The sequence below is a fragment of the Tetrao urogallus genome (genome assembly GCF_951394365.1).
Source record: "Tetrao urogallus genome assembly, chromosome: 1".
Taxonomy (NCBI): domain Eukaryota; kingdom Metazoa; phylum Chordata; class Aves; order Galliformes; family Phasianidae; genus Tetrao; species Tetrao urogallus.
In genome coordinates, this window is record NC_136813.1 from 108,178,982 (window position 1) to 108,198,238 (window position 19,257).

Here is a 19,257-nt window from a genome sequence, read left to right on the forward strand (position 1 = left end):
TTTATTTTCTTTATTTCAAAAATTGGTCACTTGTGACCATAGAGGTTATGCTGCAATGCCCTGCTGTGGTGAAGACAGCTGATAGGCATTATTCTGACTGCTGTGCTACACTGAAAAGTTAGAAAAGAAAGAGAGTGCTATTTAAGTGCTACATTTCCTTAAACACGGGAAACAAACTAGTCCGTTCATGGAAGCTTTGGAAAACTGAGGTGAAATGCTTCCATGAATTATTTAAAAATAGCTTTTTAGAAACCTCAGCACAGTGTTATTGCGCTAATGCATACGATTCACAGGGTAGAACTGACCCACTTATTTTTATTTTCATTGTCCATAATACGCAGACTGAAAAAAATCAACAGTCCCTAAAGTGAAGAACTGTAAGAATGCAAGGAAATTTAAAGCATCATTGTTACAACTCAGTGCATTTACTATGATAATGCATCAGTGCTTAGCTTCCATGTTTAGCAGTCACCTCGGCTCTTGGAGAAGCCAAGCTCTCCTTACACCATTACCCTACCAACACGTCACTGGGAAGTTTTGATTTGTCCTCCAGTGCTCACTGACCGCCAGATGAACCTTACTGAAGAGAGCAGTGAGATGCTGGGTGATGCAACACAGGCTGAAGAAACACCCAGTCCTTCTTTACAGGCATTTATTGTTTTGAAGATTCAGCCCTTTTGCTGGAGAACATGCACAGAGAACCTGTTCCCTGACCTGAGCAGAGACTCTGATCTGTTCACAAGTCCTGAAGCAGCCACAGGGATGACCTGGCAATTCTCTTGCCTTCTGCACATATACCACAGGAGGACTTTGTTATAGTATTGTCTTTTTCATATTTTTTCAAAGATCCAAACACTGAATTCCTTGCCAACATCTTAGGTTCCAGAACATTTTTCCTCATGCAAGGACTTCAGAGCTCATGGCTAGCACCAGTCAGCCCTCACCATCTGTAGCACTATGACAATGTGGCTGTTCTGCATTCTCTGTGGCCATGCATAAGGAAATACTTGAGACCTAGATGAGACCTCATGGTAAAGCAGAGAAACAGTGAAAAAAGCTTGGGGGCTTAATAGACTAGAGGAATTCAATAGGTAATGGGCAACGATGCTGGCACATATCATAACATTTACTTCCTTCATAGCATGCCATATCAATTAAATGACTGCTAATCTTATTCTGTTAGTAATTGGTCACAAACATATTTTGGGTACATTATTCACATTATCAAGACTGCGTGCTCGATTTGCTGCTGAGTTTGCCAAGACCAGCCGTTTGCTACGTTTAAATAGAAGTTGGTCCACTAGATGGTGCTGAATAAGTGCACACTTTACAAACAAAGCAAAGATTTGTGATGGAAGCAGCTAACTAACGAATAGGACTCATGTTTTATGAAATTAAACTGCAAATAGAAGTAAAATTCAAATTGGGAACAAATTTTCTCCCTTTGACTCTCCTCTGCTCTGATCCTCATTCTGATCTTCAGGAGGGGGGACCACACAACTTCAGCTTTGCAAGCTGAATCCTAATGCTCATTTCTGCCAGAACTAGAAAACAGTCCTTTTTCATTCCTCACTCCCATGAGTGCAAGTTTATAAGAGAATTGCAAATACTTTTTCCATTGGTAACCAGGTTAGCACTCATTCAAATTCCAGTCAACACACCAGCAATTTGAAATTCTGTAATGGTATTTTGTATCGCATGGAAAACCAGAAACTGTTCCTTCTGCTAGCAGATACTCTCTGTCATTAGGGGAAAACAGAAAAACCCTGTGGAATCTGTAAGACTGTTCTTCACCGTTCTCTCCTCGTCAATCGTTTAACCCCTGCGAGTTGCTAAGGTAACAAGCGTATGCCACCAAATACTTGACAAGCAGCCCCAGGAAGGTGAATGAAACTGTTTCTGGAAAGGATTTACGTTTATAGCATTCAAAGCAGGTAATCAATGAATGCCCTGATAAATGGAAAGCCTGGCCTCTGGTTTTAGAAGAATTCTTTCATCTGAAATGTATTCCGTTGAATGGACAAAACCCACATGAAATCACGTCTTGCCATAAATTGTCAAAATTAAAACCATACCGTTTTCTAGGAATTTGTTAACAGATAGAACCTGAAAAAGATGAAGGGAAATAGACTTTAGAAAAATACAGAAAACTGAATAGAAAATCTTGTAGTAAAATGTCCTCCTCCCTTTTCTGTAAGGAAAAATCTAGGGCAGGTGAGGAGTGCAAACTAATTGAATAACTGCAAACTTTCAGAGCAGGAACTGCAGTAATAACTGCAAAACTACTTTGTAAAGCTATACATTAGAAAACAAACTAGCAAAAACAACAAATTGGGAAATTCCCCTTTGTAGCTATTTGATACATTTGCAAAAGAGTGGGATAAATAGGAAAATAGAAGAAACTGACTGCTTAACGACATGATAATTTTTATACCTCCCCCGCCCCCCATATCGTTTCCAGCTCGTTTGAAGGCAAAGAAAAAGGGATCTACAAATACAAATTGCCACATGACCTAACATCACACAGGGTCAGTGTCACAGCCCTTGTATCTCATTAACTGCAGTAGGGGGCAAAGGCAACTGTAGGGGATAATACAACAAGAGATCACCAGCTACCACTCCCTGCATTTCTGATACAGCTTTCCACAGATAATTAAGACCTCAGCCAGCTCCCCTGCATGAGTTTCAGATTTTATCTTCTAAAACTGAGCCAGTGTTTTTGATAACAACGCTAATTCAGAGGCAGGATCTCTTCACACATATGCTAGATGAAGGTCTACTGAACTACCTGTAAGTGGTCATGGCTACATTCCAAGTGAATCCAATTGACTTCCGTGCCCCTCCTTTACATCCAGGTCCATGCAGGCTCAGGTGATTCTTAACTCATTTCCCCCTATTTGACCAGCAATGAAGAAATTCCCCTTTGAGCAGGATTAAATCTTCCCACATGAGTTCAGACAAGGGAAGAAAGCAGCAGCATCAGGAGGCATTTCAAGTCAGCAAAGATCCCAGCAGGACAGTGCTAAATTGAGATTACATTTGCTGCTGGTGGTATTAATTACAGTGCTTTTTACAGCGCCACAGCAGTACTAACTGGCATTCCCTTTTGTCCTCCTGTCTGTATGGCCTGGCCAAGGGAGGAACTGAGCAGTTACTACCCAGAGACTTGGGTGACAAACCCAAAAATCTGAGTGGTTGATCAGGGGCTTAGAGGGCTGTTATTATTTTACTTTGGATCTTCATCAAACCGCATGATATAAGTCATAATTTAGAGTAATCATCAGTCTCTAGAACAAGAGGGGTCATATAAGAGGAATGGATAGAAGGTGAGTATTAAAAAAAAAGAAAAAATTCAGGAAACCAATGTTTATTCCAACAAAAGCTGCAGGAAGTTGGTGGAAAATATCAATATTTTCCATCTCTTTCTTCCACCTGAGAATACTTTTCTTGCAAGAAACCCACTTCTAAGTGCGTAGAAATAACATTTTTAGACAAAAGGCTGTTTATAGACCCTTTTAGATGCAAGATTCACTACAGATTATGAATCTGTACTCCAAAACTATGACTAGCAGAGCTACTGCTAAAACACATCTTCACCTGCACAGTCATCTGCCTTAAAGCGCAGCTAACTTCTACTCAGTGAAGCAACAGAAACCTGGGCAAACTGAGCCTCCCTCAACAATTGAGTCCAGCAGTTTAAATGATGCTTTATATGTACATAGACATCCTATATTTTCCTTCTATACCTGATTATTTACTACTGATGCCTCTGCAAGGTTCAGCAGTGATGCTTTCTGTTCCTCAGCAGCAAGCTTTCATTATCTGAGAATAGCAGGACACGCTGGCCATGACTGTTCTTTGCAGCTCTCAGCAGAAGCTCTGCATGCTGGTGGGCAGAGGAGGTCAATTCACAGCTTCCAGAATGGATGTGTCCAAAGTAAGTAGCTATTATGTTTATTTAGTGCCTACTTCAGAAAGAGAGAGTTAAATTTGGCACTCCAAATTTTTACTTGAGATTTTGCACTCCAACTAGGCCAGGTTACATTGTAGGAGGCTAAAAAGATTTGCCTAATGAAATTAAGATTGCATTAAGTTGCTTATTATCAGCTCTGAAGTAGTCACAGAATATTTTTCTCTCTACCTTCCTTCCTTCCACTTCCTAAGGGGATTTCAGGTATATAGCTACACAGAGGTCCTCTTGAGCATCCTTTTGTGTACCACCCAGGAAGCATCAGTACTTCACAAAAACAGTAACTGCATGTTCTTAAGATCAGAAGAAAACACCTTTTATTATCTGTATTTTATTCTACTGACAAAGCAGTATTTGAATGACAGGTGGGTGCTGGTACATTGCAAAAAGCATCAGCAAGAACTGTCCGGCACTGAATGAATGAAACAGGACTTGACAAAAGATACTTCCTCTCTCAACTGGTGATGCCAATAATGCCTTATATACTGCTTCTAACTCTGGAAAATATTTTACATTTAATTACAAGCAGCATTTAGAGCAAAAATTAAGAGAGTGGCACTTCACTTCACTACTCACAAGTACTTTCTGCCTTGTGTTTATAGTGGATGGACCAAGAACTGGGTACAGTACTGCAGTTGCGGAACCACCAGGGCTGAGAAGGATCACCCCCCTCCACTTGCTGGCAACTTCTCAGGTTATCTAATTAGGTTATATGAACAGTATATTTCTTGTCTCTTCTTATTTGAGTATTGAAACAAAGCCACCCATCGGTGACCAAGCCTTCAGAAGGTCTTTTAGTTTCAAGAGAATCATCAGTATTACCCAAGATGGAAATTAACTATGCATGAACATATCCAGAAGTATTTAATGTAACATAGTTATAAAACATCACAGAACCTGAAAGGTTTCTTGCTCTTTACCACATCATTCCTTCAAAGATTTTTAAATTCTGGATGAGCGCAGACAATTTTAACACCAAAAGACAAAAAAAATCCTTTATCATCTCATAAGCACTGATGCAATGGACAGCAATTACCCTTTGGAAGCCTCAGTGCTTGCTTGAGCTCTTTGAATATGTGAAATAACTGAATGGGAATGCACTTTTTTTTTTTTCCCCCTTTGGAAGCCCCAACTCAAAACATGGTTGTGATTTTGAAAGATCCTGAACTTCCTTTTTGACAAGCTGCTCAAAGAGACACCTACACTGCTCTAAAGATACCAACTGTAAAACTCAAACAGGATCACTTCTGTGCTTAGTGCTAATTTTGGCAAGAAAAATTGTAAATTGGGGAGATGGGATTTGCCACCCAGGAAAATTAAGTCATCAGCCAGTACTGATCAGGAAACAGGCAGAGTATGCAATATTAAGAGATACTGATAACACCAGAAGTGGATAGAACCAAATGTCAACAGACTTCAAGTATATCTTTATATACAGCAATATGGTTGTTTAGATACCAGAGGTTTTCCTTATAAATTGGGTAAAATTCTACAGTAAACACATCAACACTTCCCATGGAGTAGAAAAAAAACCAAAACACTGAAAAATTCATAGCTGTGAAAAGGGCGATAACAGGCTTGTACTTTATCTGGAATCAAGTCAAAGAAGTTGCAGTGGAAAAGTTGTATGTGGCATGAGAAATTGGGAGAGAGCTTTTGTTTTAAGCCAGAAATTGGAGAGAAAAAAAAAAAAAAAAAAAGAAAAAAAAAAAGTCAAACCTTCAAAATTTTGTCAAACTCATGCAAATTTCATTTTTGCCATTTCACATCCTAAAATAACCTGGTCTATACGATTTGAAAATTCTCTCTCCTATGGACCCTTTGCTTGTACTTTTCTCACATTCTAAATAAACCATTCATAATCTTCCTTATCAGTACAGAGAGACTGGCTATAACTAGAAACTAGCTCAGATAATCTGCCACATGTGACCCAGGTTCTATGTTATCAACAAAGAAAGCTTCAATTTCTGGCCAAGAGGACAGAGGCTAATGCCTGGTAATGCCTGCAGTTCAGCCAGTCGTGCTCTGCATGGGAACCACAGTTTTCTAGTAAGTAAGCTCACCTTAAAGGAGAGCTCAAGACTGGGATCTTTCTGTGTTCAGGTAGAACAGTCATGCAAAATCTCAGTGAGATAATCACAATTTTTGAAGTCCTGCAATGCAGCCATGTAAGACTCTGGGTGGTGCGTGTCTGTTTGCAAGCCAGACTCCTCAACCACTGGTTATTTCACTGAATATCCAGCTGCTTTCACTGTTTGGGCAGCTGTTTTCCCCACCTCCTACACCTGAATACAGCTTTCCTATCTATATTCTCTCTTCATCCAAGAGCTCAAATAGCTTGATTTGGAATGATTTTAGTACAAGCTTTTGAGAAGTTTGAGGGAAATTTCCATCAGCAAAGCAGAAGTGTTAGAAAGTGGCATACTTCCAAGGGCAGATGGCTTTGTGGAAGATTCTACAGCATGCCGTTACGGGGATGTCATTACTGCAAGCTTTGCCTTTGTGAGGTTCACATTGAGCATTCCCCTGAACGTTTATACTGTCACCCAAGAAAGTACAGAAGAAAAGCTTCTTCAGTCCGAATGTAGCAAAACTCCTAAACTGCTTCCAAATAGCTATGACTAAGAAACCTTGTTAATTTAGGTCCTTTATATACATTAGGCAATGATCATGACAGTAGTCATATAAGCACCCAAGCATTTCTAGAATATTTGATAGGCAAAATAAATTTGTGCATATTCATGCACTTAACATTCAAGCGTCCTTTATTAAGTGACAACAATAATGCATTTAAAGTAAAAATGAACACTGCTTTCCACGTCAGCAAGCTTTGAAAAACACATACCAAAACTATTCCCAGCATTAGCACCTGCAAAGCTTGAAATCAAGTGAGTAGTTGAAAGCTCAGCAAACAATGCAAAAATGCATTGCAAAATGAATTATTTGTATCAACACACAAGCCTTCGTACTGTTCCACATCAGCCACTGTTCCAGTACATGTTCCAAGAAGACAAAGGAAATTGCCAAGAGCAATAGCACTGAAATTGGACCAGTAAAGCTATGGTTTGCTTGGGAGCAGTAAGTGCATCTCTGCTTTTTAATCTTTAAATTAAGAAAGCCTAAAATCTACTGAAGCAAAGGAAAGAAAACCCATGCCTTTGCACTGTATGGTAGAGCAAAATTGATCAAAAAGTCCTAGGCTTCTTCCACAAAACAAACACCCCACAAAACGTTACCTGTGATTTTAATGGCCTTCTACTAACACTATTTTACAGAAAGCTTTAAGCCCAGAATTATATCACTCTATTTCTGGATTTGTGGGTTTAAATTTTCAAATTTTTTGAGTAAATCTTAAAAGGTTTAATAAATTGCATATATACTGTAAGTAGGAAAAATGTAATGTAATTCTAAGGAAATATCTGCAAATATGTCATAAGAAAAAATATACCTACTTTAAATTCTTGAATTAGCATAAGGCTAGTAGAAATGAAGCTTCCACAAGGAGCTGATGGAATCATATTAAAAGACAACATTGGCAAGCTGTATTTCAGAGGAAGTGGTAGAATGGCCAATACATCTTCTTGTACGTTCTTCTGTTTGAGATGGAGCAGTGAATAAAGGAACTGATTACTTGCAAGGTTTATTTTTTTGTGTGCATTTTTTTTTTTTTTAATATATTGGGAACTTGAAAATCATTTAAATGGTTATCAACATATGGTGTGATTTCTTTATTTTTATTTTTTTTATTTTTAAGTATTTCAGCACATCTGTCAAGGCAGTGAGCTGTAGCTTACCAAGGTTTGATGAAACAAGCTGTCTGCCAAGAGATGAGCAGCAAAATGCAGAAAAACAGTTCCTGAGTCAATATTGCCAGGAGTTTCAACTTTAAAGGATATAACTAATTAGGTAAAATGGAATCAGAAAAGCCCCTTTAATTTGATGAAATTTCTCCTCCTTTTCGATGTTAGCCTGCGATTACTCCCACAACACACTTCTCTTCAGCTTCTCAGCAACCCTTCCAAAATGCTTTTCCATTTGCTAAAACTACTCCAATTATTTTTCACCTTCTTGTTATGCTAGTCAGCAGTTGCCAAGTATTCAATAGCTTAAAATGACTTAGACGTTTCTATTAAGTTAAATAAAATCTGTAGCTCAAAAATAATAACCTAAAATGCTCTAAAGTCCTATTTTGCCATGAATCCTTATTCTTCTTCTTTATTTTTTGCTTTTATTTATTTTTTTAAAGGCCAATAGAAAGTGTACTAAATAAAGCTATGGCCCTCTTACTTCTTCATAACCTAATATTGACAGGGTGGATCAATATACCCACAGGCTAACAGAGCAAGAAAAGCATATAATTTATATACAAATGCTGAAATAGAAGACTAACAGCATATGTTTTTCATATCAAAATCATGAAATATTTTGTTTTGGTACTGCAAAAATATATTACTCTGCCATCCCAGATTTTAAGTCAATGTCAAGTTGGCAGCATAAAAAAGGAGAAGATGCTTTGAAGGAGGAGGCTGGATTTTGCCTCTTGTATCCCCTTTCCTTGCTGTGCTTCTTCACCACAGGGAAAAGCCCTGATAATGAGGGTGCAGCTGTGGCTGTACTGTAGATACTGCTGTGCAGGCAGCAACAGGGACCGAAACCTACTGAATCCTTCATGGAAGTGAATGCAGACTGGTTCTCATCTCACACCTGGGATTTTGCTGCACTCAACCACAAACCTCTTCCTATTGGCCTGCACAGGATCACAACAATGAAAAACAACTATTGCAACTGCAAGGATTTCTCATTGCTTTCCCATTTAGTCAACTACTGTTCCTAGGAAGGCGTAGTCCAGTGCCACGCTAAGGCTTCACTGTGATCATCATTTAATAAAAAAGGCAAGTAATGCACAAAAGCTCCTGACTATAATGCTCTTTTCTAACTATGGATAACACTGGAAAACAAGTTTTCTTTCATCTACATTATGGTCCATATATGTTAGTAAAGTACACACTAACACATCTATGTGCACACACCACTTTTAAGTACTCTTCCTTAGATTTTGGTCTGTGAAGACCCATAAGCAGAAAAGAGGACAAGAAGCAGATTACCGTTTTGTTGTTGTGGTGGGTTTTTTTTAGAATCTGCACTAAGAAATGTATGCTTCAACTCTTCCATAAAAGCAAAGGGAAAGTAATCCAAGCAAGTCACTAGCTTTGGGAAGCCTTTAAGTATCATTATCTTTCCCCTGGGATGAAATGGAAGTGAGGATGCCTACAAAGATCTCGGCATCATAAAGTCATCTGATCCTGATTATATATATTCCCCATCAGGACATGGAAGGCTCCATGACCATGTCCACAGAGCTACCAGCAGCATTAAAGCTAGCTGTTTTCCATCACTCACTCTTTGTACCTTGTCTACTTCCACTTTAGTGAAAATAACGTGGTTAACATAACTATGGTCTGGCAGTACAGTTAACAAAATTATCCATACTTCCCTCTATAGAGGTACATAAAAGACACTGAACTTCTTAGTAAATGACAACTTATGAACTATATTTTATAAAATATGTACTCTCCAAAACATGCATATATTCCTTAAATTTCCTTAAGCATGGAGGAATTTCAATAGTAAATTAAAAAAAAAAAATCAAGTCAGAAGATTACTTTGCAAAGTATGAGCAAAAGCATATATAAAGCAAAGACCAGCCTAGTTAAAAGCAAATAAAAGCAAAGGAAAAGATAGGCAAATATGAGAAATAATCCAACACAAAAAACAGAAAAATTACTGTAGCTAAATCAATGCCACTGCAGTCCTTTTAAGCAAAAGAATCATGACAAAAAACAGCTTTAAGACAATTTTCTCAATTTTCTACATCCTGTCTACAGTCCTCCTTTTGGGAAGACGCACTCCCTTTCTTCTGTCTTTTGGAAATTTTCCTGTTGAAGACTTATACCTAACCTAATATCAGTAATCTTTTTATACATATATGTTTTTGGCTTTTTTTTTAAACCATGCTTGTTCCTCCACTTCAAATCATGGTTTTCTCTGACAGGTAATCATGAAATAAAAAAAAAGGACTTATAGATATTTGGACTGTTCCAGATATGAAAATATCATTCCTCCCACTCTCAGGGCATTTGCTTACTCATGAAAATCTGTTCTAAGGTTCATGACCTCATCCTGCCATTGGCTTGCTGTCTGGTATCAGCATCGTCCTCTACAGCAAAACAGCCTTTTGAGAAAGAGCATGATCTATTTGGAAAAGGCATCATTTTGTCTTCTCTAACAAAGCTTTGAAGCATTTGCAAAAGCTATGACTGCATTGATGCATTAATCATCCCTTACATCCCAATAAAGTATAAAATATTTAGTTAATGGAAGCTTGATTGGCAAGTTTCAGAAGCATAGGATGCAACTCCCCCTGACATTGCTGACTCAGCCACCTGAAAGCATCTAGTAAAATGTAGTGTTCTGCCACACTCTACTCTACAGAGTTGCCAGTCCCGCTCTGCTTGCTGCTTTTAGTAATGCATATTTCCAAATGAGATAGATTCAATGAGCAGAACCAACCACAATCTGTGAATAATGTGTACAGTTGGTTTTTTTTAGTTCAGTGAATGAGCTCATTTACGGTGAAAAACATGAATTAAACACCTTCAAAAAACAAAAACAAACAAACAAAAAAACACCAAAAGAACAAAAGCAAAACACACACAAAAAAACATCTTAGAACTCACAGCTTGAAAGGGCATAAATAAAGGACAAACCTATCTTTCCATAGCTCTGCATGGATCGAATGAGATATATCTGCTGAAAATGTCCAGTGAGAGGTAAAAGGAAAGTTTCAGTTTCCTGTGCATCACACGGCTCTGGTTCAGTGGAAATCCCCTCAGCTGATGATAGGCTTTTGCCTGCTACATCTGTTTTCCAATTGCATTCCCTACTGATAAGGGAGATGACAAAGCAACATAGATGACATTAATACAGCTTCACTGGAATCATCAACGGGTCTTTGTTACCTAGAGACAAGACCTATCATTTCACTGATGGCACAATAACATAGGTGTGAGGGGGGAAAATGCTCATTGAAAGTATAATGTGATAAATCCTTATGATTTATGCTAAAATGAGTGACTGACAGTTCCTTTGAGGCCTTCTTTAGATTTAATGGGCTCCTAACAGACGTAGCTTTTCAAATTTCAAAGATGCCTGTAGTCAGCATTGTTAGCGGCAACTGTCTGCTGCTGAAGGAGGATGAGCTGAAACAGACATGCTCTTCCTTTCCAGAACAGGAAAAAATCAGCAGCACCTTCATTTCTGAAAGTTTTGTCTTTGTCTATCTTTATCGGTATCTTGAAAATTAACAAGTGTGCCATCAGCACAAACTGACAGCTATACAAAACGCAATATTACATATTATACACTCTTATTCACTGGTGAAATACAGATGGTAAGGATATATGCAAGGCTGGTGTGAATTCTGTGCCTATCACTTCTATTTGAAATTACTTATCTGGAGAAGAAACGCTGACACATACTGGTGTCTGTTTCAACCTTGTACGTATTCACATAAGAGCATGTATACTGAAGGTAGCATCTGATGCCCTAATAAAGAATTTACACATAAAAGAAATTAGTCATTTAATTAAAAAAAATGCTTAAAATAATGCTTCATATATAAAACAAAGCTGGAAATGACCACTCATCTGACATGTGAAATCTGGTGGATTGGCAGTATCAAATGATTTTCCAATATAACTTAACACATAGGAACTGTACACTTATTGAATAAATTGCTGTAATATAAGTCACAGCTGCTCACTAGAGAACACCATGAAAGGCTAGAGAATGCAAAGTATTATTCCTACTCATTTTTTATTAATATACAATTTACTTTCCAGAATTTTAAACTGCTGCCATTGCTTTCTGCCAACACAGTGTTGCTATTAGAGTTATAACCAGCAGCAGCATGCACTGTAAGGGCTATCTTTTGTCTACAAAGAGGTATTAAAGGTTTACTGGAAGCACTGTGCAAACAGAAATAATGCAAGTTCAACCTTTCAAGTACTTATGCACATAGTTATCTTCAAGAACAAACAGTTCCACAACATGAAGATTGGGGCGCAAAGCAGCAGAATTACTACTAGAAAGCAGTTATGCTGAATATGACTCTCCCAGTTATTACAAATTAGGGTAGCTGCTTGAGACTTCAGGAGCACTTTTATAAGATAATAAGAGGCACTAAAATAACAACCAAACAAACTAAGAAGTCAACTAACTGCTCAGAGACCCAGCCCACATTAAATCTTTCAGAGTTCTTGAAGATCTTTGAGGAGCCACTGCTTTTTCCAATGTAATCCCAATGCAGTGAACTCCTCTGCGCCAGATAAAATCCTGACTGGAGACTGCAGGAAGAAGAACGTTGACAAGCTCTACATACACTGCATTGGCTTTAGGGAATATGTTTATCACATGCCACCAGTTCTGACACAGTCTTGAATGGTATCATCCTGGGCAACCTGACCTAGTGCTTGATGTAGCAGTTGGCAATCCTACTCATGGTGGAGGGGGGTTGCAACTAGATAGTCTTTGAAGGTCCTTCCAACCCAAGACATTCTATAACTCTATGAAATGGTAGCTGCACAGTTAGATTAATTTGCTTTTAGGTTTTGATTTCAATGGTTGCAATTCCTTTGGAGTAGCCAACCAAGGTAGGTGCATGGCTTTCCATGCAGAGGGGCTATATTTATGCTGTTATTGCAACTCTCTGTAAACACCATCTTGGTCACTTCAAATGAGCCACCCCTTTAAAGACCAGTCAGGAATTCCTTGTAGAGAAGATGGCTTTTACTTAACGTGATGGCTTCTGTTGCACATTATGCTCTTGTAAACCGAATTAATACACAACAACATTTATAAGTATAGTTCAAAGTGATGTTCTGACCTACACAGTGGGACCATAACTACCTATTTCCTTATCTAGACACTGCTGCTGTCAATACCACTTCTCCCTGAGGGACACAGAAGCCAAGTCTCGTGAGCTGCCATTCTGATTCCCTGCAGAAACTTTTATGAGTGCACAACTAATTATTCATTTTTAGAAACTAACAGTGTATTCAGAACACTACTGTTTCTCAACAAACACCAAAGAAGCACTATTTGTTACAGAATCAGCATCAGAGAATTGCAGGGGTTAGAAGTGACCTCCGGAGATCATTAGTCCAACTAGTCTGTTAAAGCCAGTTTTCTACAACAGGTCTCAAAGGAAATTGTCCAGGCAAGTTTTGAATATCTCCAGAAAAAGAGAATTCACAGCCTTTCTAGGCAGCTTGTTCCAGTTCTCTGTTACTCTGACAGAAAATAATTTCTTCCCTTTGTTTGTGTGGAACTTCCTGTGTTCCAGTTTTTGCCTGTTATCCCTTGTTCTATCACTGCACACCACAGAAAAGAGCCTGGCCTCATCCACTTGACTCCTGCAGTTCAGTTATTTATAAACAGAGAGCCCCTCACAGCCTTCTCTGCCTGAGGCTGAACAGGCCCAGGTCTCTCAGCCTTTCCTCACAAGGGAGATGCTCTAGGCTCTCCATGATCCTTGAAGCCCTCTGTCATTGTTGAACCAGGGAGAATTGGACACAGTATCCCAAATGTGGTATCACCAGGGCAGAGTGATAAGCTGTCCAAGCCAACAAGCTGCTGATGTGCCAGGCTGGATTAGATCAGCTGCAAGAGGGCAGAGCCTCTGTGCAAATCTTTATACTGCTGCAAAACCAAATAAACAAGAGGTACCTTACTACTATCAGAGGAGAGACATGAATCACTTCATGCTTTATGTGAATAAACAGCATTCACAGGGTAGCTGCGGCCCTCACAGCTCCCAAGTCTGAAGGCACTCAAAGCCCAGCTGCCTTCAGCCCTTCCCTACCACTGGGCTACAGGTAGCAGTACCACTGGGCTACAGGCAGCAAACACTCCAGACAGAACAACCCTGTTCCACCCCTGCTGCACACCACCTCTCAGCATCCAGAGGGGTGCTAAGGTGACTTGACAAGAAGCTGTGACCTTCCCCCAAGGACAAAAATCTGTTCTGTCTTTTGTAAGGAAGCAAGCTGATCTCCAATATTCTCCAGCTTCTGTAAAAACATGCATTAATTAGCAGACTTTTTTTTTTTTTTTTTTTTTTTTTTTAATGCCATTATACCTAATTATTCTGAAGAAATCCTGAAAACTAATTATTGGTTCTGGAATCCTTTCTCTTTTTAGAAAGCCAGATGGTGCCCTCCCTGAAATACAGAGGTAAGAGAATTATTTATGTGAGCTCTGACCATGTGTGAATGGCTTTGGGAATGATGTATGTTTTTAATGCTCCGATCCTGACAACAGGCCTTTTTACCTTAAATTAATGGGAAACAAATGTTGCACAGTGAAGATAAAAATGACTTTGCAAAGTTTTATTCCTTAGAAGTTGTCTTTTTTAAGAGACTGGGATCCTAGCAAAAAACAGTGGCATCTGCTTGTCTGAAAGACCAGAGGGATACCATGAAACGTCTGCACTCACGGCATGTGCTTGGTTTGGGCTGGGGGAGCACTAGAGGAAAAAAAAAAAAAAGAAAAAAAAAAGGATAAAAATCAATAGAATCTGGAATAATGTTTCTAATTTTAGCTTAAGTTTCTATTAAAAACAAACAAACAAACAAACAAAAATACCCAACACAAAACCAAACAGAATAACCTAAGCCATCCTCCAGCAAAGTAGCAGCTTTATTTACTCACAGGTAAAAATCAGCTTTTTTGGCTTATTTAGGTTGAAGCTATTATGTGGGCCTTTAGAAATAGTCCTCTGGATTATCTTTCCAAAAGAGGTCAATAGGAGCCTAAAAATCCTAGGTTTCTAGGATTGTTTAAAACATTTGTTTTAAAGCGGCAGAACTCAGGGCCACAAAACACATCGCTATGCCCAAAGCTGTGAGGAGGGCTGCCTGCCACAGCACATAGGGACCAGTAGGAAGAAGCTACAGAGAGCTGGCACAAAGCAACTATGAATCAAGTGACAAAATACCTGGCTGCAGTGTTGTGAGTGGGTTTCAGCAGCAGCATTCATGCTATGCCCTTGGCATTATCCTAAAGGCACTGTTTAATAAGCATCACACCTCAGTTTGAGGCTGCAACACCTAGAAGCTTCTGAAGTAGGTTCACACCTGAACCTGCCTTCTGTGCACCCACACTCCAAGAATTATTTTTCCTCTCTAGACAGTTTCATGCAAGAATCCAAAATTGGCCTCAGTTTTGAAATGAGTCCAACATAAAATTAATATCCCTCATAGCTGTTTAAAAAAAAAAAAGTCCCTCATTATTTTATTCTACAATCAAAATAAGGCACCTTAAATCAAGCTGAATGTATCCGAGTAGGTTTTCATTATCTAGATTTATCATAGGTACATGGCATTTCTTTCTCATTAAAATGCAATATGAGGCATTTTGTACATATAAAAATATGAAAACATATTTTCTGCTCAAAATGACTAAAACGTGATAAAAGCCCACTTAATACTTGCCTTGTCTTGATGTTTTCAAGAGAGTATCATACGGTCTGTCTGAATCCCTCAATAAGAGACTTCCCAAATTCAAAACTAATTTTACTTGGCAACTTCTATTTTAGAAAATGAAGATTTCATCACATATTTTAAATTGTCTTCTTACAAAACACTTTCTTTTTTAGCATAAACACAAGCAAATTTTTGAACATTTTTTGTTTTCATCTGAAAAGGTAAGTCCTTCTGCTTTTATAACTGGTGGTATTGTTATTTTCAAAGACAATGTCAATGCATATTATTAATAAACCATTATTCATATATGGTCCCACGTCTCCTTCATGTCTCATGATATTATGCACTCTAAAGATATGGAGTCTGTCATCTTTTTTAAAAAGCTGCACAACAAAAGAAAAGGAGCAGAACTGCCTTACTGAAAATACTTCTCTTCTAAAGGACACCACAGCAGAAAATATCAGTGACTGTCAGATGCCAAGCAGCATTTGGCAAGATTACAGAATCTCAGGGGTTGGCAGGACCTCAAGAGATCACTGAGTCCAATGCTGCTGCTAGAGCATGTACCCTACAGTAGGTCACTCAGGTGACCACAGAAGGAAACTCCACAATCTTTCTGGGCAACCTGTTCCAGCGATCCATCATCCTTACTGTAAAGAAGTTCTTCCACGCATTAGGATGGAACTTCTTGTGTTCAAATTTTAGGCCACTACTCGTCTTATCACTACACACCACTTAGAAGAGTCTGGTCTCATCCATTTGCTTCCCACTTCCCATTAGATATTTATAATCATTTATCAGATCCCCTCTCAGTCTTCTTTTCCTCAGGCTGAATAGACCTAAGTTACTGATGCTTTCCTCATGAGAGATGCTCCAGGTCCTTTATCATCTTTGTGGACTCCTGCTAGGAGACACTGCTTTTTTTTTTTAACTGGGGAGTCCAGAACTGCATGCAGTAGTCTAAATGTCGCCTCCAGGGTAGAGTAAAGGGGAAGGATCACCTCCTTTGACCTGGTGGGCATTCTGTTTTTAATGCACCCCAGGAAACCATTGGCCTTCTTGGCCAAAAGAGCACACTGCTGGCTCATGGCCAACCTGTTGTCCTTCATTATAGCCAGGTTTTTCTCTGCAGAGTTTCACTCCAGCAGGTCAGCCCCTAAGCTGTACTGATGCATGCAGTTACTATTTTCAGTTCAATTGTCCACAGTCCTGCCATGGAAGACCATTCTTCCTAGGACATGTCTTACAGACCAATGAAAGAAAATCAACAGCTAAAAAAGGTTTTTCTGTATTTATACGTCCAATTGAAATGCAGTAAAATATCCTGAAATGGTCCTGGATTTTGCACCGGGCTGAAAATTCTTTTATTTCTCATAATGTATACAATAGCTAAAACAGAAATTACTATTTAGTTCCACTTCAAAGAACAAAGTGGTTTGTCATCATACGATGCTTCTGTACTCCTAAAAATAACGAGGATTTAGTTAGCACGACACCTACTTTAGATATGTTAGAGGTTTTTCTTTTTGCCTAAGGAAAATGAAGTTTGTATGATTGTGCTGCTGTGGGTGCCCCACAGGGAGCCAACGGGTTAGGAACTCGACAACCTAAATTAAAGTTCTATAGAGAAATAAAAGGTACTTCATTCCCAGAAGTGTCATGAACTCAGGTAGGTTAGGGAAAAAAAAAAAAAAAAAAAAAAAAAGCATCCAGCTGAGAAAAAGGCAGCGATACAGGCTACCAGAGCATTCACCCTGTTGAGAAGTTTCAAAAGCTCGCAGTAGGAGACAAGTTTCCACCACAATCTCACCGGCTTTGTCTGCAGAAGACCCACCAAAGGGCACAAAGCCATGCAAAAATAGCCATTATTAGTTCCACTGCCCCTCATTTTCTTGGTTAACTCTTCATACCTCTATTTTTCAGTCTTTCCTGTACAGAACAGTCACTTGCATTACTCTCAGGGAGGCAAGTGAATGGGAATTTTCCAACAGGTGCAATAAAAAGTCTATAGAAATACTAGAGAGCATCAGTCCCAACTAACACTGGAATAAGTCAGCAAGCTGAAATGGAAGGTCTGCAAACCCTTAATAGACCAAGGGAACTACAATTACTGACCCTATTTTCTACCCCCAGTTATTTTATATACACACACATATATATATAGGCATACTATTCTAGATAAAGTAACTTCATTAAAAGTATTATTTGAAAATTGGGCATTTTTGCCCTTGTAAACTTTTCAGATATTGCAGTAAAAAAAAAAAAAAAAAAGCCAACACATAGCGACATGTGAGGACAAGAAAACAGGAAAAAAAAAAAGGTCATTGCCCCAAATATGACATTAATTTCAGTAGATGAAACAGACTTGATGTATCAAGGCACAGTCCTAACTAATCTTACAGAAGCAATTCTAATTAGATAGGAAATGAAGAATGGTTCCTTTCAAGAAGGCTGAAAGAACAGTGGATTGATTTAAATCAAATCACTGATTTTAATCATAGATTTAAATCAACCAAGCAGGACACCTTGATTTAGATCATCAACTTTAATCCTGTACATTTTACCTTTCTCCTAATGAAAGCTCATTCATTTTGTTAGCATAATGCCGAGAATTATAAAAAGCAAATACTTTAATTTAAATGTATTTTTTAAATGTTTGTTGTTTTTTTTTTTAAATGTTCACTAAACATTGTAGAGTTGTGAATACAAAGCCTGAACTAAGCTGAATGTTTATTTCTTGGTGGTGGTCTTTTTGGTTTTCAGTTTGTTTTTGTTCGTTTGGTTTTTTTTAACACTTAAAAGGAACACTTTTTAAAATCATTCAAATTTAAAAGAAATCTTGAAGGTAAATTATTTTAGAGACTGTAATAAATTCAGGCCTTGAAAAATATAAAAGATTTCAAATTAATTTTGTCCTAAAAATTTCCAGGTAAAACACTCTGAACTACAATGTCATAGACTTTTATCTACTTGTGTTGAAGAATGTTAGACTGCAGTAAAAGGCTATTTGATGTGATTAATTTCATTATCCTTATACTAATGAGCACATTATTTAAAGATACCTACCAGCAGTACGAATCCTGATATTAATCAGCTTTCTCTTAAAAATGCATAAAGATTAAAGATAATAGCGTGGCTTCTATTAATAAAGAAAAAAGGAATGTGTTGTTGGCTGGATCATAATACTGAACGATTCAGAGTAATCTGAATACGAGATAAAAGAAAAGATTAGATGCTACCTGGGAAATAGAAGGCTTCATTACATACTATGGGGGGGCGGGAAGCCCAAAAAAGTGCCAACAGAAAGGAGGAAAATATATGCAAGAATATTCATGCTAGAATAGACCCAGAGGAAACAGATGAGAGCATGATTTCGTGTCTTGATACTTGTTGGTAATGCAGGAGCAGAATAGGAAACAACACTGCATTAAAAAGATTGAAAAAAGACATTAAGTATGATTTAAGGGATATTTCAGGAGAGCGGGCTGAGAAATATATCTGGTATGCTCAATAGATACCAATGTGCAACAGACTTGTTTTGCTTCTTCTATTTAGAAATAATCAGAGAAAAATAATCAGAAAATATTCCTCCTAAGCATGCTGAGACATATTTCTCCATAAAAAAATCAGCAAACTAAATATGAAGTTACAAGAGCTAAATGAAAGACTAAAGCACGCAAAGCACATAGTTAAGTAAAATTTCATTTTAATTGTATGTGCAAGTGAAAAATTCTGACTGGGTTT

General features: G+C 38.2%; 1 protein-coding gene across 1 annotated transcript in view; it reads right to left on the reverse strand.

Moving 5' to 3' along the window:
- Positions 1-19,257, reverse strand: part of ALCAM (activated leukocyte cell adhesion molecule) — a gene marked incomplete at both ends in the record, with an annotated part of 114,076 nt that overhangs the window by 30,995 nt on the left and 63,824 nt on the right. The gene's annotated exons all lie outside the window — the stretch shown is intronic.